The 11,297-nt window shown below is 44.1% G+C and overlaps 1 pseudogene; it reads right to left on the reverse strand.

Annotated features, from left to right (window-relative positions):
• Positions 1–11,297, reverse strand: part of LOC111981283 (BAI1-associated protein 3-like) — a 41,332-nt pseudogene that overhangs the window by 1,059 nt on the left and 28,976 nt on the right.

An 11,297-nucleotide genomic window follows, 5' to 3' on the forward strand; every position in this document is an offset into this window, starting at 1 on the left:
AGACCACTGACCTCCACAGTGTACTGGAAGCGGTTGTAGAACTCCACCTGGACTCCCATGTTCTCCGCCACCGTGTCTAGGATCATTCTGAGGAGCAGCTCCCACATGCCGAGGAGAACTCTGTGCAGAAGACAGGAGAACACAGTTAGACAACAATCCGCTGTATGTCAAGTGATCATAAAGGCTAGATAATGACCAGWACTACAGCATAATGTGTCAGAGGGGTATCGTTATTGTGTGCATGTCTAAGATGCTCATCTAGATAAAGACGTGACACAGCAGGTAATTACCTAGCCAGATTCTCCTTCACCAGAGACTTGCTGAGGATGACTAAAGTGTCACGTAAGTACTTCATGAGGGGGGACACGGCCTGAAACAGAACAATGTCACAGAACAGTGTCCCATCTTAGGGGGAAGCCTAGAGGAAATGTCTTCAAACCCAGAAAGGACAAAGAAAGAAGGCAGAGAGGTTGCTGCTCCATGACAGAAGCAGAGCACAAWGTACTGTTCAGTCTTACATCATCGTTGTTGATGGAGTCAGGGGACAGGCTGATGTGTTGGAGGTACCTCTTCAGCTCTGAAAGCATCTAGACAAAACACACGATATCACAATGCACTGGTTTACCTCTCTGTTCAAGGCAATGTGACAACGGTTACCAGGCAAGACGCAATTTGAGTATGCCATATCATACAGTATTATGTAACCAGACCTGGGTTCACATAGTATTTGTTTTCTTTGAAATACTTTAGCTGTGCTGGATTAAGGTTGCCTGACATGAGGGACCAATGGAATAGTCCCAAATGTGAAACCCCCCGACCGTCTTGCACTCCAAACAAGCTCCATCAAACGCCCCAAAAAAACAAGAAAACAAATACTATTTGAACCAAGGTCTGTATCATTTATGTAACCCGTTCTCATGGAAACTGATATTGACGTGCATGACTGTCCCTTGCCTGTGTCAAAATTCACAAGGCCGCAGGGCCAGATGGATTACCAGGATGTGTACTGAGAGCATGCGCTGACCAACTGGCAAGTGTCTTGACTGACCCTTGCSAGGTGGTCAGCTGACACTGTRGTAGTCCATGTGGGGTCAAACGACATAAGGAGGGCTAGKTCGGAACATTTGAAAATGGATTTTAAAGAACTGATTTTAGCATTATAAGACTCCAAAAAACGGCCAATAATTTCAGGTCCAGCACCATCGTTGGGCCGCGGGTGTGAAAGATTCAGCAGACTGCTGGCATTACACATCTGGCTAAAAGACTACTGTAGCTCTGCTGGAATCACTTTTATAGATAACTTTGACACCTTCTGGACCTATTGTTATGTTACTGCTGCTCTTTAATTACATGTTACTTTTATTTCTTATTCTTATTCGTAWTTTTTTAAACTGCATTGTTGGTTAGGGGCTCGTAAGTAAGCATTTCACTGTAAGGTCTACACCTGTTGTATTCGGCGCATGTGACTAATACGATTTGATTTGATGACTGGTTACTAAGTATGACCGACAGAGAGGACAGTTCAGTGAGATGGAGGGACCTTGTCTGTGAGGTGGGTGATGAGGCGCTTGGCCTCCCTCTGTAGGTCCGCATCCACGTTGTAGAGCTGTCCGTTCAGGGCCTTGTTGACCTGCTCCTTCCCCTCCGCCCCGCAAGACTCCTCCATGGCTTGCTCCACYCCCTGCCAGTCCAGGTCCCGAGGCAGGTGGCCCAGGAACACACGCACATGCTCTGTGTTGTTCAGGGCGATGCACAGCTAGCCCACACCAAGATCCAGGAAGTACATTAGCAGAGGGAAGAAGAGAAAGCCAGAGGAAAGGTCGAGAATGGTTGAAGGAAACAAAGGACGAAAAAGAGGCAGGGCTAAAGAAAAGAGGCAGGACGGTAAGTAGACCAGTGGAGSCTGTTGAGGGCTCATAATAATGGACAGAATGGAGTGAATGGAATGGTATCAAACCCCTGAAAAGCAATGTTATTGATACATTCATTTACTCTTATTCAGCATTACTATGATCCGTTCTCCTCTAAGCAGCTTCCCACTGAAGTAGACCAAAATATTTACACTACGGCACAACCCGCTGAGGTCTTTGTGTTGCCAGGGAAAGAACACTCGCTGACATTTACTTCCCACGTCATCCTTCCCACGTCATTTACTTCCCTTCCTTCTGCTTCCCACAGGCGTTACCTGCAACCATCAGGCTCTTGATGTCTCGACCCTGCTGGCTCTCTCAATTGCCGCCTTTTCATCTCTGAGTAACACACGGCCTCGCTGCAGAAATTCTGCAAACACAGACAACATCATCACTCATCATCATCATCATTCGAGAGTGAAACCCTCAATTAGTATAATTTTTTTTCTGCTCTGGTTGTTTGTGATTGTGGCTTGCCACCTGTAGAGCTTTTTACACTGTCTCTGGATGTGTAGCGTGTGTGAAAGCGTGCACTTGTGTGTGTGTGCATGGGTGTGTTTCTGTGTGTGTGGCGGTTACACTCACGTCTGTCAGGCGGGTGACAAAGATGAAGGCCCCTGCAGAGTCTGGCCAGGACAGCTGTTTCCAGAACTCCCGCACCTGGCTGAAACACGCTGTCACATCCACCGCCGAGGAGCTGTGTTTGGCCTGCTGTACTGGCTCCAGCTGTTCAGTACACACACACACATTCTATGAACAACAACTTATAGAAAGTCATACACATGTACTGTATTAGAAATACACTGACACACAGGTACAGTACACAGAAACTAACTCATATTCAGAGTACATTAGATAGAAACATCATGGTGGGTTACAGATCATCAATGGGTTCTGCTGTAGAAYTGTAATGGATATCCTGATTGCCATATGTTCCATGTTTTCTCAGATTGCTTTTCCATGAAAAGCAATCTCTATAGACATTTCCATAAAATGCCTTCTCACCTGGTCCATATCTACTGCTCTGCGGATCCTGTCACAAGCCTTGTCATGGACTATCTGCAGCCACTTGTGGATAGACGTCTTGAACCAGTTGTGATAGCCAGTCAAGGCCATCATCTTTGCGTCCCTGAGAGAGAAATACTCATTAACCACCTGACATTTAGCTAATCTATTGTATCTTCAAGCATATGGAGYAGTTCACTGCAAGATCAAATCACCAAGCAATAACAACATCTAACCAATCTTTCTGTTTTCTAAAAGTTCAATACAACCAAGCTGAACATCCACCATCCACCAGTCTGACCGGGTGACAGGGTGTACAAACTCACCTGAGAGGGAGGAACTCGCTGAAGCGTTTGAGTATTTTCAGAGACATGTAGAGCTCTAACAGAGTCTCTCCCATGGTCTGAGTTAGCCTGGAGCTCTCCTGCTCCAGAGTGCCACACACCTTCTCCATGGCAACGCTCACGTCGTCCGCGACCTGGGGGAGCACAGGGGTCAGTCACCCCATCTCAGAGGTCAAGGGTCAACAGTGAGGATACATGCATGCTGAACATACAGGAACACTATATGCATCAGTATACTGTATATCATCATGTATCAGGGCAGCAGGTAAGCCTAGTGGTTAGAGCGTGGGGCCAGTAACGGAAAGTTTGCTAGATCGAATCCCCGAGCTGCCAAGGTAAAAATCTGTTGTCCTGCCCCTGAACAAGGCAGTTAACCCACTGTTCCTAGGCTGTCATTGTAAATAAGAATTTATTCTTAACCGACTTGCCTAGTTTAATAAAGYTTWAAAAAAATGTATGGGTAAATGTCATGTGTAGATAAAGATGTTGGCAGGTTCTATTCCTTTTGGTTTCAAAGGAATTCTCACCAGTTTCTCCAACTGTCTATACGCGATGCTGAAGAAATCCACTTTCACCGCACTGGGGGGTTTAAAAAGACAAAACAAAGAACAGGATTCACTTGCTATTTGACATAATCAACAGGATTCTACTTAAAAGTCAAGTTCGCCCTGTCACCCCTCTTGATTAACACAATAACCTGCAGGGACTGTTTGTGTACCTGTAGAAGAGCTTGTTGTAGACGTTCTGTCCCCTCTGTATCATCTGCACACACTGCATCCACCAACCTGGACCAGTCTCCTCAGCTGCTCCTCTAGAGCCTATAAATCGACACACTACAGCTCACACACACCCTGACAGTCCCCATCCATGTGTTATCCAATAATGACTGGGAGTTTATATATAGAATGTGCGACTCTATTTGTATGAATTTGTGTGTTATCAATTTTTATGGTGTCAACTTACCACGCGTCCTCGACGGTTTGAATTGTGAAATTGTGCTCTCGTACCACTCCACTGTACCTTTCTGTTGAAATCAAAGATTGCAGTCACTCGAATTAGTCAGGCAACAGTGCTAACACTAACAGGTCTTCCTTATATTTATGTTGTACCTTGACAACYGTGGCAATTTCCAAATGCAGTTCATTTCGAAGGGGGCACYCAGTCTTGAAGGCCGGCATGGTCTGCATGTGTCCTACACCCCTGAGTCACAAACACAAAGGGAAACATGGGCCTGTTATTGTAGCCCAACAACTCATTACTGAGTAAAAGACAAAAGGCACAATGCAAGGTGATTTGTAGGTAATCAAAACGATTGTTGGACAGAAATGTTCCAAATGATTGCTGGAACAGACAATCCTGACTGGCCTAACCTGTCATTTCTGTCAGCCTTTTTAAGTTAAGGTGACTGACAGCAAGAATGATTAGTATGTGTTTGAGTACATGTTTTTTTGTGTGTTGTCTGTGTCCACAATACACAGAGATCTCTGRAGGAGTGTCAATCACTGGGCAGACTTTGAAATCTTATTGGAAAAGGCCCTGCAGGATCTCCATTAATCTGGTCTGTGCGACACAGAAGTACAGTGCCCCGTGGGGCTGCTCACAGAGAAAGAGCATAGCAACATGAGCCTCAACATGAGCCTACTTTTATTGGCACAGTCACCACCATTCAAGTAGAAAACTCTCCCAATAGGCTTATGATTTAGTCACCCTGCCCTCCTATTGGCTTGACTGTTCTAGGTACTCCGTCTGTGGTTTTATTCTAGTGACTTGGTTGAGTGTTTGGTCTGGTATGACAGCGCTGGCGAGTGTTTGATGCGGTGATGTGGTGAGAGAGAGAGGGGTTGGTGGGAGTCACAGGTGGCTGGTGGCACCTTAATTGGGGAGCACGTGCTCATAGTAATGGCTGGAACGGAATGGTATCAAACACATGAAACACGTTTTCCATATGGTTTAATGTGATTCCATTCATTCCATTCCAGCCATTACTATGAGCCTTCCTCCCCTCACCAGCCTCCTGTGGTATGAGTTTACCTCAGCATGAGCTCGCAGCGTGTGACGGCYGCTGGACTGGTGCAGGGGAACACCTGGCGCATGCTCTTCATCAGACACAGACAGTGGTCCGTGTACAGCCTGAAGCTGTCCGACAGCTGCCGCTCCTGAACACAGGAAGTACATCATCATCACATCACTCAACCTCACAATGATCGATCTAGCCAATAACAGCACATTCAGACAGAATTCTGGGCTTCAGTCTAGTTTCCAGAAAAACTACCGCACCGAAACAACTAGGTTGATTGAATAACAGACCCCTAGGTCATAGGATGATGGATGTTGAGTGGTGAGTTAATGAGGTGTCCTAATGCCAGATGAAAGATGATTGTGAGCCAGAGGGGAGCAGTAGGAGACAGTAGGCTTACCAGGTCTCCCTGCACAGCTTGGGGTTCCCACTCTGCATCGATGGTCCTCAGCAGCCTCAGCAGCAGYGTATAYCACATCCTCTGGGACCGYTGGTGGCTGCTATAGCACTGCCAGCGACTGCAGACCAGAGCAATATATACTACTATACATCTACTGTACATAACCCTCACCTCTCAGCTGAGATTAATGGTTTCAGACCTAAAAGGACTAGGAAGGAAAAGGTGCAACTCATAATTAAAAACGTGGTACTTTATTGGCACAGGCTCCTCCAGCTTGGCATAGCTTTGATTTTCTCATTTGGACCACCGCAATACCTTTGGCATATGATCTACATTGAAGTGTTACTATTGTAGCTACTTACATGATGGCCTGTTGCAGGGGCGAGAGGTCAGTTTGCACAGCATGATGGGACAGCACAGTCCATGCTGGAGGACTCACCTGCCCATTCCAGTTATAAGGCTCTTTCTGGAGAAAAACAAGATGATTTACATGGATAGCATAAGGAAACCATCCATAGCCATTTCTGTCATTTCACTTGATAATAGAATGCACTGTATAGTAGAGTTTCACCTGAATATGAGCATGCTCGTACTCCAGAATCTGACTCAGCATCTTCTTATGAATGACTTCTTTGGATTCCCTCTTACTCAGTGTAGTGTCTCTCTGGGGAACAAAATGGAATAATCAAGTGACTTGGGTAGAATACACAGGTACTATGGAGCAGAGAGAGACTGTAACAGCTACCTGGGTAGTGAAGAGCCTCAGAATCAGGTGACATTCTCCCTGGACTTTGGAGGCACTTGGACCGGGGCTCCAGCTTAAACCATTGTCATATCCCATCACAGGAATCTCCTACAGGCGAACACAAACAGGCTAGACAGTGATGGGCAACTTTGATGAGGGTGGGGACCACAAAAAGTCTGAACTCATCATGAGGGGTCGCAGTTGCTCGCTGGTCTGCGTACCCACATCCTGTTTTACAGCTAATTTCCTGCAATTCTACACATTCTTCCATGGGGTGGAGAGAAATGTTAACGTTTTTAATATGATATCTGAGTGAGACTGATAAAAAGTTTAATAGCTGGCTGCAAGCTAACTTAGCAATCTACTTTTTTTTTGGCTGAAATGGGCTAATTGTCTCTTATGTCAGTCAAACTGCCAAAGTTCGAAATTGCACTTTTTCTATTCTACTTTTCTAACTCTCACAGTAAGTTGAGACCCCGACTGAGTTCTAAATATATACAGTTTGAAGTCGGAAATTTACATACACCTTAGCCAAATACATTTAAACTAGTTTCACAATTCCTGACATTTAATCCTCGTGAAAAATTCCCTGTCTTAGGTCAGTTAGCATCACCACTTTATTTTAAGAATGTGAAATGTAAGAATAATACTAGAGAGAATGATTTCTTTCAGCTTTTATTTCTTTCATCAAATTCCCAGTGGGTCAGAAGTTTACATACACTCAATTAGTATTTGTTAGCATTGCCTTTAAATTGTTTAACTTGGGTCAAATGTTTCGGTAGCCTTCAAAAGCTTTCCACTAATAAGTTGGGTGAATTTTGGCCATTCCTCCTGACAGAGCTGGTGTAACAGTCAGGTTTGTAGGCTCCTTGCTCGCACACGCTTTTTCAGTTCTGCCCACAATTTTCTATAGGATTGAGGTCAGGGCTTTGTGATGGCACTCACATTACCTTGACCTTGTTGTCCTTAAGCCATTTTTCCCCACTTTGGAAGTATGCTTGGGGTCATTGTCATTTGGAAGACCCATTTGCGACCAAGCTCTAATTCCTGACTAATGTCTTGAGATGTTGCTTCAATAATCACATAATTTCCTCCCTCATGATGCCATCTGTTTTGTGATGTGCACAGTCCCTCTCTGCAGCAAGCACCGCACAAATGATGCTGCCACCCACATGCTTCACGGTTGGGATGGTGTTCTTCCGGCTTGCAAGCCTCCACCCTTTTTCATCCAAACATAACGATGGACATTATAGCCAAACAGTTCTATTTTTGTTTCATCAGACCAGAGGACATTTTCCAAAAGGTACGATCTTTGTCCCATTGCAGTTGCAAACCGTAGTATTGCTTTTTTTAATGGTGGTTTTGGAGCAGTGGCTTCTTCCTTGCTGAGCGGCCTTTCAGGTTATGTCGATATAGGACTAAGTTTTACTGTGAATATAATACTTTTGTATCCGTTTCCTCCAGCATCTTCCACAGGTTCCTTTGCTGTTGTTCTGGGATTGATTTGCACTTTTCGCACCAAAGTAAGTTCATCTTTAGGTGACAGAACGCGTCTCCTTCCTGAGCGGTATGACGGCTGCGTGGTCCCATGGTGTTAATACTTGCGTACTAATTGTTAGTACAGATGAACGTGGTACCTTCTTTCTGAGGCTTGGCTGATTTCTTTGATGTTCCCATGATGTCAAGCAAAGAGGCACTGAGTTTGAAGGTAGGCCTTGAAATACATCCACATGTACGCCTCCAATATAGTCAAAATATGTCAATTAGCCTATCAGAAGCTTCTAAAGCCATTACATCATTTTCTGGAATTTTCCAAGCTGTTTAAAGGCACAGTCAAACTTAGTGTATGTAAACTTCTGACCCACTGGAATTGTGATAGACGTGAAATTATAAGAGAAATAATCTGTCTGTAAACAATTGTTGGAAAAATTACTTGTGTCATGCACAAAGTAGATGTCCTAACCGACTTGCAAAACTACAGTTTGTTAACAAGAAATTGTGGAGTGGTTGAAAAACTAGTTTTAATGACTCCAACCTAAGTGTATGTAAACTTCCGACTTCACTGTATATATATATATTTTTTTTATATTGATCCGAGGCCTGCCCATGGGCTAGACACTAAGCCAGGAAAAAGGGTTTTGTCTCAAACAACTGGAACGAGGTGCTGCCTTAAATAATATGGATTTCTTTAGAGGGCGCGACACTCTCTCCATCATAAAACTATATATTTATTCTAAATCCATTAAAACCGAGTGACGTTTCCGGTCTGATGAAGGTGTAGACCGATACGTCACACTCTTTTTTGAAGGATTTACAGTAAATGAATAACGGGTGTTTGCGCCTCTCTGATAGAACAGTGAGCCAGGAACCAAGTTTGGTGGAGTATTAATAAATGTTAATTAACACTTATAAAAGCTAATAGATACAAATATTAGAATAAACTGCATCAAATGTATTACTACTGTTTAAAATAAGAAACGTTACCAGTAAACAGCAGTTGGGAAGTGAAAGCTGTAACTTTAAAAGACATTACATTCAGTGGAATGTTGAATACGACCGAGGAAGTCTCAGCATTGTCCTCAGATGATCTGATGACGACGTCCCATTGGACGGCACGATTTGGCAATCTGCTTAAAATACCTGGGTGGGAATAAGGTACTGATGAATACATGAAATATAACACAGAGCAATCAAACCAGCACTGCATCTCAATGACCTGACAGTCAAGACTCCATTCACTATATTAAAGGAGCTATTTCACCGACTTTTAATTAGCAAATAGAAGCCTGTTCTACCTGCCAATTCCTCTAAGTCACTGACTTCATCAGTTTTTGGCAGGCCTCTGCGACAGAGACGTCATCGTCATGGTCCCTGAGAAGAAAGACAAAAAGTTAGTGGGACAGTTGGATAGCATTGGCATGCAGATTCCGTTTTCAGGAATCTGGACTGAAAGTGGAAAGGCCCACACTGTGTTTAATCTTACCATATGTCCATATGCAGTAGATCACCGTGGACATCATCAATGTCACTATTGGAAGAAAAAAAAGATCATAATTTAACATTGTGTAAACAAACGTTGTTACCGTTAGGCTCTGAGACACATACAAATGTCAAGCATTCTGCCAACAATTTCCAGAATCGGCGTACCGTCAGTACTGTACTTACAAAACAAAGTGCTCATTCCAGACTGGGTTGAGAGTCTCTGGCTTGACCTCAGTCACCTGGATGCACGTGGCTGCTAGAACCTCCTTGGTACTGGACCTCTTCTCCAGCTTCTCCTTCCTCTTTCTGAAGCTGAACTTCCTCTCCTTCTTATCCTCTGTCTCCCGAGGGCTCTGGCCCAAGAGGATTCCCAGCATGCAATAGGGGTCGCTGTACCCTACCCAGGCACAATAAGGGTTAAACTAATATAGAGACACACTGAGATTATACTGTTAGAATTACGGTGATGTACCTTATTGAGGTTCAGGAATCAAAAGCAATTGATCTGCTAGTAATAGCAGCATGTGTCCTTTTAGACAAAGTGGTCCAGTGCTGTCTAAAGTGGACAGTGATGTGATGATGGTTCTAGTGTCTTGGTTGAACCACTGTATCATGCGAAGTTTACATTTTTCTTCCAGACAGAAAGAACAATGTGGCTCACTCAATATAGTTGATCTGAAAATGTTCTAATCTRATTTCAATAATAAACAATTGCATTCATTGTCAATGTGGAGTTGGCGTTGGCAAATGGACACGATGACATTTCATATCCACGCACAGAAAACAAATGCTGCTTCCCATCAATAGCAGTAAATGAACACAAAACACCCCTCACCATTTGCATCCTTTGCCATTAGATTCTTCCCTTTCATGACAGACACTCTCAGGGTGAAACTGGCTCTCTGCAAAACAAAGTGCACAAAGTAACAGCAGTACACAGGCTAAGAGTCATGCATTAGTGAGAGGTCTCGCTGAAACCATCCATAAGCAGGCTGCTTTCCAAAACCGGGCCTTGAACATGGCATAGAGTGCACTTTGCAAACAACAGCTAGTCGGTGAACTTTATTTTTATTTGGATTCTTTAACTCGACAAATACACTTTCATCAGTGGTGAACAAAATACCAGCAATCACTGCAGTGTGAGTCTGTCAAGAGAGAATAATCAATGTGTGTTTTCTTTGTCTGGTGTATAATGCCAGGGCTTTGTGTGRCACTAAGGTGGAAAGACACTGCTGRGCCAYCGAGAAACAGAGATCATTGTAGGATGGAACATTTAAATGGCACAATATGTTCTTCTCTGCKCACAACCTTTCAAGGAGTCTTGCAGAAGAGCCCAGCATCTCTTTCAAACTGACATTTGAAAGGTTGCTGGTAGTCAAGGGCATCATACAAAGTGGGCTTTCACAGATCATTATGTCTSCTGGTGCACAGTGAGCRTCACTACYGCTATCAATACACTCCATCAGCTCAGTCTCTCCGGGTACATKGAGCTGTTAGTGCTTTCCATGCATTTCACTTTAACCTTGTGAATGCAACGTGCTATACACTGAGTATACCAAACATTAGGAACAACTTCCTAATATTGAGTTCCACCCCCCGCCACCGCCATTTTGCCCTCAGAACAGCCTCAATTCATCAGGGCATGGACTCTACAAGGTGTTGAAAGCGTTCCACATGGATTCTGACCCATGTTGACTCCAATGATTGCCACAGTTGTGTCAAGTTGGCWGGATGTCTTGATACACATGGCAAACTGTTGAGCGTGGAAAAACCCAGCAGCGTTTCAGTTCTTGACACAAACCGGTGCACCTGGCACCTACTACCATGCCCCATTCAAAAGCACTTAAATATTTTGTCTTGCCCATTCACCCTCTGAATGGCACACACACACACA

The sequence above is a fragment of the Salvelinus sp. IW2-2015 genome, linkage group LG20 (assembly GCF_002910315.2).
Source record: "Salvelinus sp. IW2-2015 linkage group LG20, ASM291031v2, whole genome shotgun sequence".
NCBI classification, from domain to species: domain Eukaryota; kingdom Metazoa; phylum Chordata; class Actinopteri; order Salmoniformes; family Salmonidae; genus Salvelinus; species Salvelinus sp. IW2-2015.